The sequence below is a fragment of the Lutjanus erythropterus genome, chromosome 3 (assembly GCF_056507025.1).
Source record: "Lutjanus erythropterus isolate fLutEry1 chromosome 3, fLutEry1.hap2, whole genome shotgun sequence".
Lineage (NCBI taxonomy): Eukaryota > Metazoa > Chordata > Actinopteri > Lutjaniformes > Lutjanidae > Lutjanus > Lutjanus erythropterus.
The window spans coordinates 42,018,406-42,030,122 of NC_139319.1; the positions used below are offsets into that span (position 1 = coordinate 42,018,406).

Genomic DNA, 11,717 nt, shown 5'->3' on the forward strand with positions numbered 1-11,717 from the left:
CGGCCGGGTCCCGTGGGCAAAGATCCGGCCACCAGGCACTCGCCTGCAAGCCCCAACCCCAGGCCTGGCTCCAGGGTGGGGCCCCAGTAACGCCAATCCAGGCGACATAGCTGACCCTGGTGTCGAACTTTCCATAGGCGCCTTCGGGTCAGGGATAGGTGCCTCACTGTCGTTTCGGCCTATGGGCCGAACGGCAGCGCAGAGTACCCGGCCTTCTTGGAGACCTTGGGAGGGGTGCTGGAAAGTGCTCCGACTCGGGACTCCATCATCCTGCTGGGGGACTTCAATGCTCACGTGGGTGGCGATAGTGTTACCTGGAGGGGCGTGATTGGGAGGAACGGCCTCCCCGATCTGAACTCGAGTGGTGTTCTGTTATTGGACTTCTGTGCTAGTCACAGTTTGCACGGGGACGCCCTAGGTCGGCGGTCAATGATTGACTTTGTGGTCGTGTCAACTGACCTCCGACCGTGTGTCTTGGACACTCGGGTGAAAAATGGGGCTGAGCTGTCAACTGATCACCACCTGGTGGTGAGTTGGATCCGCTGGCAGGGGAGGAAGCTGGACAGACTTGGCAGGCCCAAACGTACTGTGAGGGTCTGTTGGGAACGTCTGGTGGAACCATCTGTCAGAGAGGTCTTCAACTCTCACCTCCGGGAGAGCTTTGACCAGATCCCGAGGGAGGCTGGAGACATCGAGTCCGAATGGACCATGTTCTCTGCCTCCATTGTTGACGTGGCCATTCGGAGCTGTGGCCGTAAGGTCTCCGGTGCCTGTTGCGGCGGCAATCCCCGAACCCGGTGGTGGACACCGGAGGTAAGGGATGCCGTCAGGCTGAAGAAGGAGTCTTATCGAGCTTGGTTGGCTCGTGGGACTCCTGAGGCAGCCGACGGGTACCGGCAGGCCAAGCTCGCTGCGGCCCGGGTGGTTGTGGAAGCAAAAACTCGGACATGGGAAAAGTTCGGGGAGGCCATGGAGGAGGACTACTGGTCGGCCTCGAGGAGATTCTGGCAAACCGTCCGGTTCCTCAGGAGGGGGAAGCAGTACCCTGCCAACACTGTTTACAGTGGTGGTGGGGAGCTGTTGACTTCGACTGGGGATATTGTTGGACAGTGGAAGGAATACTTCGAGGATCTCTTCAATCCCACTGACACACCTTCCGCAGAGGAAGCAGAGGCTGGGGACCCAGAGGCTGACTCATTCATCACCCAAGCTGAAGTCACTGAGGTAGTTCGGAAGCTCCTCAGTGGCAAGGCACCGGGGGTGGATGAGATCCGCCCTGAGTACCTCAAGTCTTTGGATGTTGTAGGGCTGTCTTGGTTGACACGCCTCTGCAACATCGCGTGGCAGTTGGGGACAGTGCCTCTGGACTGGCAGACCGGGGTGGTGGTCCCTCTATTTAAAAAGGGGGACCGGAGGGTGTGCTCCAACTACAGGGGGATCACACTCCTCAGTCTCCCTGGTAAAGTCTATTCCAGGGTACTGGAGAGGAGAATTCAGCCGATAGTCGAACCTCGGATCCAGGAGGAACAATGCAGTTTTCGTCCTGGTCGTGGAACACTGGACCAGCTCTATACCCTCCGCAGGGTGCTTGAGGGTTCATGGGAGTTTGCCCAACCAGTCCACATGTGTTTTGTGGACTTGGAGAGTCCTCCTCCCCGACTTGCCCCACTGGGAGGAGGCCCCGGGGAAGACCCAGGACACGCTGGAGTGACTATGTCGCTCGGCTGGCCTGGGAACGCCTTGGGGTCCCTCCGGAACACCTGGAGGAAGTGTCCAGGGAGAGGGAAGTCTGGGTGTCCCTGCTCAGACTGCTGCCCCCGCGACCCGGCCCCGGATAAGCGGAAGATAATGGATGGATGGATGGATAATTGAACAGGGCTCAATATTTTATAGCTAAATTGTGTGGAACACTCAAAAAGTTTAGGAACCATACAGTAGCGTCATGACGTTAACGACGTTACGACGTTCTGGTGGGCGGGTCTTATCTCTCCCTCAGGAAAGCTGAGTCAGCCATCTTGAATTTGCCTTGATGCGGAGTTGCGAATCTGAAGTTTATGCCAGCCGCTGTGGATGTCGAACACATTTTAATTTCTTTTTATTTGTTTGCAATGCGTACTTTTATTCCACCGCTTCAAACCACTACCACCTCAGGTTTTTTCATTAGTCTTCTTGCCCTCTTTTTCTTAAGCGCCGTCTTATCATCATTCCTGATTTGGTAAGTAACGTTAACGGTTTTGTTTTGAATTGAATTTCGACAAATAGTCTAAATTTGGAATGCATTTGTAAAATGTGTACAGTGAATATTTGTTGTAAATAGTTTACAGATCCAAGTAATGGTAACTTTAGAACTTGTAGAATGTGACAAATTTACGTTACTTCTTCTTACAACGGTGTAACGTGGGTTGTAACGTTGCGGGTTGGTAACATGGCGGGTTTCCTAGATGAACTACATTTCCCATAATGCATGTTTGCCCGGGACATCGACCGTTAGATCCACGAGTAAAATCTCTCTGGCGGAGGCCGAAAGCATAACGTTATCCCTGCTTCCGGTTTCTGCCGGTTGTTGTTTTCGCTGGGCGCCGGTTATCCACGTGCGTACTGTGAGTATACTTAGTTCGCGTTACATAGTCAATATTTTACGTTGTCGACTCGAGTAACCAACATAGCCAACGTGTTGTGTGTATGTGTGTCCTAGCGTGAAACAAACAATGCTAAACAGCATAATGTGCATGTGTTATCATGATGCTAACGAGGCCTGCGTTTGTATTTCTTCGTAGGCTCAAGCGTGTGGTTGTGAGATCATCTCGAGATCCTTTTAGTGGTTCAGGTAGGATGTATTATGAAATAGTGTTATTAATATTTGGTTTTATTTTATGTGTTTCCACAGTCGTTCTTTTGCAAATGACTGTTTCTTTAAATGTTTTTATCTCAACTGTGGGGTCCACAGAAAAAATAGTTTGATCACTTGAACCCTTTATTAATACCGTCTTAAAAACAAAACCATCAACAAAAGAAATAGCAGATCTATAAGAACACGACTTTGATGTTTTGCTTGTTAATAACTAACTTGCTCATCTTTTAACATTTTCATTTTTACTAAAATTAGTGTAAAATGCATATTTTGATAGATTTAACTGTTTTGTCTGTATATTCACAGTTTTATTGTATTTATCATTGTAATGTATGTGATGTATTATTTTAGAAATGTTTTTGAACATTAATAAATCATTTTTGTGCTCATGTTGTGTACAGATATCGGACTACAAAGAGTGCTACAGAGAGTCAGCGTTTCACCATCAGACAGGTGCCAATAGGTGAGTTATGTAAATTGTGTACTAATTTGAATTGAAAAAAAAAATAATACAATTTTTCACCCTGAATTATTCACAATGTTCAGATTTTTTGCAGCAGAAGAACAGACTTAATCAAATTACTGATGTGTTGTCAACTGGTTGGCACAATCATTTTCCCCTTCATTCAAAATTTAACACATTTTAAGTTGTACAAATTCAATTCTGTCCATATACAGGTGTTTGCAGAGTTCCACCGAATCAACAACGTTAACCTGCGCAATCAATTCTACAAGGAGCTGGTTAGACACACACCTAAACTCATCACCTTGTTCAGCGAGAAGGCCACCAAGACTGGCAAGATAGCGGAGGAGCTAGGCAAGCTCATGAGGATTTATGACCTTCAGGTGAATTTTTAACTTTGCATCATTCAGAAACAGATTATTAACAGGTTATTTGCAGACAACTGTAAGAAGCCGTAGTATAAAATTACTGTAATGGATATTTTTTGTCCATCTAGGAACAACGTGATGTAAATATGAGACGGGCCCTTGTCCTTTGTGCAATTCCTGTGTACCTGCGTGAAGATGCCTCCAAGTTCTTCAGGACCTGTAATGTAAGAGTACTGGCCTCACTATCAATCCCTTTGCCTAGCTATTCAGTCAGCTTAAACATACGGCATCACTCAAATAACTCTAGGAGAACCAGGACCTGTTTATGAAGTTTACTTGAGTTGTTATTCTGCAAACTGTAACAAAATGTAAAAATTATATAAATGAAAAGGTAAGTATAAAGCATTCCACTAAACAAAAAGTATGTTAACAGGTAGGTGTGAAACTAATATATTAGCATATGTAAAGAAAATAGTTTACATGTAGCTTAGTTGCAGTCTTAGTGCAAAGTGCTAAATGACCGTAATATCACTTCTAGACATCATTAGCATGATTTGTATCCTTGAGGGGCTGAACTCATTCTTGTATTATTTGTGTTTTGTAGTCAGCAGATGGTCCAGACCTCACAGACACTCCGGTGGCTCTGACAGTCGTCTTGGACGACACTACTGACGCGGCCCTCTTCAGCCCTGAGAGCATCTGTATTGTCGTGGAGGATGAAAGACTTGTGAGTGGTCCCACAAATCTGGCTGACTCATTTCTCCTGCTCTTTGGGTACATCTATGCACAAGACCTACAGTACCCAAAGAATCTCGAGCTTACATTCACATTTATCCAAAAAGTTGTCATGTGTCTTGAGGACAACAAACCACTGAAAGGGCGTCTATTGACACTGAAGAATGATTTGTTCAATGAGTGAATCACTCAGAATGGGCTGTTTGTTGAGCTGAGTATTGAGGAAGTCTTTTGTTTATTTTTCCCGTCTTTACAAATGTAATCATTTTCCTCTTCTACCTCAGTTTTAAGATGTGACACTGTTTCCATTTTACCTCAGATTTCTACTCAGTACAACGGCTAAATAACGATACTGAATATAGCACTGTTTGCCTCTTCTATCTCAGATTTAATACATTGATTGTTAATACATAAATATCACAACATTGGCATATTGCCCAGCCCAAGTTTATGCACCGAATAACTTGTGGAAAATAAGTGTTCAATTCATGCACTATACATGTTTAATGTTCTGTTGTCTGATGCCTACCATGATGTTGCCAGTTGATGTACGGCCCAAAGCCAGTGCTTTATTTGAATGTTTTATTATAAAATAGTGAGTTGCAGCCTTCAAGGTACAGTAAGTGCCGAAATGTTTTTAAACAGTGTTAAATGGCTCCACATTCTAATAGTTGTCATTGCTGTTGAGGATGGATTGATTTTATCCTGAATGCTTTGTGAGGTTTTATCATAATGTTTACTGAATAATTTGAGATGGAGACCCAAAATACTGAATCTACCGTCTGTAGCAATGATCACTATCAGAATATGGAACTATTAACACTTACTGTACTTTAAAACACATCTGGAGTCATTTCCTTTTGCTTTTGTTTTAATTTATGACAAGCACTTTGTTTTGACTGAGCTCTTTTGACTCGTCCCTTTTAAAAAGCACATTGTGTTGAATAAAAAAAAGTTGTTAAATTGTCACTGTGGTATTGCCTTCATGTTTTCTAAAATTATTAGCTGATTATAATTGTGTAGTGGGTCAGCATCAGTATTTCAGTTTAGAATGAATTTTGAGTACATTTCCCCCAGATTATGAGTTGAAGAATATTGAAAATTTTGAGTCTATTTCCCACATTGTATGAGTTGAAAAGTATTAAAAAATTTGAGTGAATTACTGTCTAATTATAGGTTGTGGAATATCAATATTTATAAGATAACATAATAAGGCAACTGCAAATGTAATTTTTATTTTATGTAAACTTAAAACATTTAAAATATCACTAAAATATTTTTGTGTAATCTGTTACAAAATAATTTTCGAGTTCTGTGAACTTATTAGGGTTTACAGTGCAGTAAAGACGTCTGACGCTCGCGTTCCGAAGTTCACCCATTGTTCTAAATGACACAACGCGCACTGGAAGTATCTTGACGCGCGTCTGGACGAGCTTTTTTCTGCTTCCGCAATACGTGTTTGAAGAGAGTTAAATGGAATAAAGAAGACATGGACGTGAGGAGGGAGTACTGATGGAGCTGTTATTTAGACTCTATGAAAGGTTACTGAAGTATTAACTATCTGGAACAGTATCAGTAACATGATTTTCAGAGTCATTCATAAACTGGCTGCACTGACGACACTGGCTGTTTTACTACTGCATATATGTATATATATATATGGCTCCCTCGAACCCTGCCTCATGACATCATAAAATAAAAAAAAGACCCACTCTGACCTCACTATTAACAATACAATGAAGTTCACTGAATGTCTGTTGGCTTTATGTTGGACCTGGTAACTGCTACACACACACACACACACACACACACACACACACACATAAGTAAAATGTTTAAAGCCAAATTTAAATTAGATTTTTAAAACAAAATGTAAAACTAAAGTATGTCCAAAAATAAATTAATAAATAAAAATGACTGATTTACCATTGAATTTGAAATTTTTGAATTTGTTTGAAAACAGCTTTTGATGGAGCTCGGGTACATTTCCAAACATTTTAGGAGAGAAATGAGTTTGAAAAGTGGCTGAGCAGCGCTGACATCAAGGTATCAAGGTCATTTTTATCATTATACAACACAGGCTTACACAACAAAATGGGAGTTGTAGTTCCTTCATGCTACTGAATTCAGAATGGAACCAAATAAAATATAAAACTAAATAAAATAAAGCAACTTCTACACTTAAACTTCGAGGAAATAATTCTGTATTGCATTTTGTTAATTTGCATCAGGTTGAATGTTAACAGCAGCAAAAAGGACAAGGTGTTGATGATAATATGGTGGACGTCTTCACAGAAGAAGTTCCACATGTGGAGAACATTGTCCATCATCTTTGACTGAGTTTGTGTTTGAAGCATCATGATACACAGCCCACCTCCCCTCATCCTGCTCCAGTCTTGCTTGTTGTGTCCTGTCAGCTCAGAGTTCAGTCCCCTCAAGTGCAACAGCTTGATCCTGTGATGGAGCAGCAGCCTGTACTATGAAGCAGGTTCAACATACCCACACTATAAAGAATTTCACTGTAAAATACTGGCAGCAGGGATGCCAGTATTTTACTGTTATTTTACAATGCACCTACTGTAATTTATTCAAACAGTATAGTACTGTATTTTGAATTACAGTATATTACCATAGGATAACAGTGGGTGGTGTGGTAATTGTACAGTGCATGTACTGTTATTTATTTTAACAGTATACTACTGTATTTTGGATTACAGTACATGACAGTAGGATAACTTGTTATGGTGATTTTACAGTATACACCAGTTTATTCACAAAGGATATTAAATCTGCTATTTTGCATTTAATTTCTATAAATCCCCACAAATTAAAAAAGTAGCTTATAACATCATACAGGGCTTTTGAAATTCTGGACTGAACAGCAAGTCAATCTGGACCCATGTCCATCCATACCTCATGTTTATCATGACAGCAGGTAACATCCACAAGTCCTACTATTAACACGCAAGACATGACTTTTCTTGTATTTTACTTAAATTGTGTACCTTCTTGTGCTTGTGCTTCTACCTTAAGCCTATCACAAACGCATCCACCACTATTCGCCTGTCTGTGCCAACTGAAGAAAAGTAGCAAGTGAAGCTAGTGGAGGAGACAGAGGAGAGTAACACAGAGTGAACAATGCAACGACCACTCACTGTGATGCTGTTTTCAAGAATCAAGAACTGACAGAGTACAGAGCGCTCACACTAATGCCGTTTCCCAGAATAATCATAAGTGAACTGATTTAATGTTGATTAAATGTTATTGCCAATCATTCCTGAACTCTGAACTTGAATAAAAATCAGATCAGACCTTTAAGTAGCAAGTTTGAGAACCCCAGGTATAAAACACAAGAGAATATATATTCCATAGCATTGCTGTACTTTAATACAAACCCTCAGCAGACTTTGTAATACTAATAACATTTAGAACATTTGTATTACAAAAAGAAAAGGTATTCCATTACCTATTTGGAAGAAACTGTACATAATAATAAAATCCTTAATGACAGGCTTTACTAATAAGCATAACTTCAGACACTGCATTAAAATAGCATCAAGAGCAGTGAAACACTGAATTAAAATAGCATCAAAAGCAGTGAAACACTGCATTAAAATAGCATCAAGAGCAGTGAAACAGAACAGTCTAGCTTGTAAACAAGTCTTTTGCACATGTAGATGTGAACAATAACAGTGAAAGTGGAGAAAGAGAAGAGAAGGAGAAAGACAGAGTGAACAGTGAGAGTACTTGACTGCAGCATTTGGCTGGTATCCTCAATCACCGATGACTAGTGCCTGTAAAACAAACAGACAAACAAAAATTTAGCAACACAACGTCACTGGTAAAATATAAAAATGTGAAACAGACTAATGGAGGGAGGGAAAGAAACGTAAGTATGAGGGGAGAGAAAAGGGCCAGAGCAATAAACTGTTCAAGGGAGAGAGAAAATAAAAAGTGTGAAGAAGAGAGAACAGCAAGAGACAGAAAGGAGAGAGGGTGGTTAGTTGGTTGTTATAGTTTAGGGAGGGAGGTTACCTCTTACATGGGCTAAGTCAGTAGGTTGGTAGCATGTTGTTAGAAAGTTAAGAACATTTAAATGTTCTGAATTATTGTATATTTAGACACATTGGGTATGCAACTATGGGTCCGCATGTGCCTCACATATGTTAAGATATCAGTGCAAGTCTTAGCACACATGCCACACAAGATCATCTTGATATCGTTAAATGTCTGTCTTTGACAACAAATATGTATTTTTCAGGTTCAGTGTGTTAAAAGGAAATCTTCTGGCATTTAGAAATACTGGGCTAATATGACAACATCATACAGTTTAAATGAACAGATTTGCCTACAGTATGTGATGAACTGATTAACATGAAGTTAAAGAAGCTGATTTGTTTTCAATTTCTAAACTGAATGAGAAAGACAGGCATTACTACAATGGAGTATAATAAAATGTGTTTAACATGGTTTTAATGTTGCTTCTGAGAAGAACACACCAACACACCTTTACATCTGATGAAATACTGGCGAGTCCAGGTCCTCCCTCCCTTTTGATGATCCTCCCTGTAGGAGCCATATTGATATTGCTATTGCTAATACTACTTTAGTAATTTTCCTTTAAAAAATGTTGAAACGCTCCTTTAATGACGCTGCAGGTGACATCACAGCCACTTAGTTCTCAAACCAGTTTAAGCAGCCTAAGGAGCAATACAGTTTTTTGACGATGAGCCTAGTTGAGCTGAAAGAGAATCTTGTACCTTTGTTTTTACTTTTTCAAGTAAAGTTTTTGAACGAAGTTACCAGAAGATTCTTTTTATGTCAAGCTTATTGCCAAGGGACTGCTTAATAGTGGTGGTAATTACAAGAACACTGAATGGAAGAAAGGTTGCCATCACATCTGAGTCAAAAAACTGTATTGCTCATGACGGAAAGAAGAACGGATTAATGTGGATTAAAGCCGTTTCTGCACGGATGAGGAATCGACACAAGCCCTCATATTGGAAAAACGTAAACCTGTGGATGCCTTGCAATACGTTTTCAACTGCTAAGTAAGCTCACACACAGAAAGCTAACAGGCTGGAGTCAGTCAAGTTGCTTCAATTACCTCGTTAAGAGCCTGTTCGTCGGAGCCTGTTGGAGCTGCGCAGCAGATATATAGTGAATGCATTTCACTGAAGTGGATTTTGGATATCAGCTGTTTGAGGAAGAGTGTTGTACATGTGAAGACACTTCTGGACATTACTTTGTCTGTGGAAAACGGACTGCTTTTAAACTCAATCTTAGTCAAGTGGTTTGTGCTGTAGCCATGGAAGGCTCTGACCAGAAGAGGGCGCCAAAGCCCACAGAGAAAGCAGTGGATGATAAAATAAGCAGGCTCATTGGATCCAGAAGAGGTAAATTATCTCATTTTACAGGCATGATGAAAAACCTTGATAATTTGAAGCTTGATGAGTCAAATGTGGATGAAGTAGAAGAGTTGCTTCATGAAAGTTTTCACAAAGCATACACTGAGTTTGAGGATATAAATGCTGCAGTTGTTGCTTTATTGGATGAAGATGAAGGACAAGCAGATCAGCATAACTGGTATGAACCAAGAACAGCACCTTTGAAAGACTTTGTTGAGAACACTGAAAATTGGTGTGCTGCAATGAGAAAGAAATCTACAGATAAAAATAATGCAAATGAAGTTAAAGGTGCAAATGATAACTCAGGAAGCAAGATTAGTCAGGATGACATCAGAGTAGAAGACAGCATATCTCAAGTTGCAAAAAGTTGTCGTCATAATAAAAAGAAATCCTCAGTTGCTTCATCAACAGCTACTGGGTCCTCAGCACGTATGAAGGAAGAAGCAGAGCATGCAGCCTTAATGGCACGTTCAGCAGCTTTTGAAAAGAAGCAAGCACTGGAGATGGAAAAGCTGCAGCTGAAAGCTAAAATGGAACAGCTTGCGCTTGATACGGCTATTGCAGAGTCTAAGACAAAGCTCAAGGTGTTTGAGGAATATGAAGGAAGCATTCACAGTAACCAGTCACAGAAGCATTCACAACGTAGACCTAAAGAAGAGAGTGATGGTGCTATGCTAACCTCAAATGCTGCTGCAGGAGGACATGCAGCATATGTTCCTGGCTTGTTGGCACAGGCTTCACCAGACACACAACCAAATGAACCTCGTGGCAGTAACCACCCACAGGTAGCAAGCAATGAAAGTGGACTGTATGAAGTCATGCAGAAGCAAAATGCTATTACTGAGATGCTTGTAAGGCAACAGACGAGGTCTTATCTCCCTTCTAAAGGCATTCCAGTTTTTAAAGGTGACCCTCTCACTTACAAATCATTCATCAGAGCCTTTGAACATGCAGTAGATAGCAAAACTGACAGTCATCAGGACAAGTTGTATTACTTGGAGCAGTATACCAGGGGGGAGCCACAAGAACTTGTTCGTAGCTGTGAGCATATGTCAGCTGACAGAGGCTACCATGAGGCCAGAAAGTTACTCCAGAGGCAATATGGTGATGAGTTGAAGATAGCAAATGCATACATGGATAAAGCTTTGAGATGGCCTCAGATCAAATCAGAAGATGGTAAATCATTGAGTGCCTATGCTCTCTTCCTGATTGGATGTAGGAATACGATGGATGATATTGAATTCATGGAAGAAATGGATAACCCTACTAATATGCGGGTTGTTATTTCGAAGCTTCCTTATAAAATAAGAGAGAAGTGGAGAACAACTGCTTTTGAGATCCATGAAGCAGGAAGAGGACAAGCAAGGTTTTCTCATCTAGTCGACTTCATTGATCGGCAAGCAAAAGTAGCTTTGGATCCACTTTTTGGAGATGTTACAGAAGGTTCACAAACCATCAAAGAAAAGGAAAAGGCTACAAAAGAGAGAAACATCAGGAAGACTGGACAAAGAGAAAGCACATTTGCTACAGGTGTGCAGGACAGAACCATGGAGGCAACTGCAAAGAGAAGCAGCCCTGTAAAAGGTATTGTAACAGCCTTTCACAAACCTTGCCTGTTCTGCCAGAAGAATCATCCTCTTTCTGTCTGCAATAAAATCCAAGAGCTGACAAACATAGGACGTATAGACTTCCTGAAATCTAGAGGCCTGTGTTTTGGATGTCTTACCTTTGGACACCTTAGTAAAAATTGCAAAAAGAGACTCAAGTGTCAGATTTGTTCTCAGTTGCATCCAGACATACTCCATGTCAAGACAGAGGATAACAGTGCTTCTGAAAAGATGGAAGAAAACAATATTGAGAATGATGTAGTGTCTAGTGCCTATGTGTCATTG

General features: G+C 41.3%; 1 long non-coding RNA gene across 1 annotated transcript; it reads left to right on the plus strand.

Moving 5' to 3' along the window:
- The first annotated feature begins 3,187 nt into the window (after positions 1–3,187).
- LOC146330751 (uncharacterized) lies at positions 3,188–3,906 on the plus strand. The gene is made up of 3 exons (XR_014772753.1): positions 3,188–3,314; positions 3,530–3,697; positions 3,811–3,906. It is a non-coding gene; the product is annotated as an uncharacterized LOC146330751 (long non-coding RNA).
- The last annotated feature ends 7,811 nt before the right edge of the window (positions 3,907–11,717 follow it).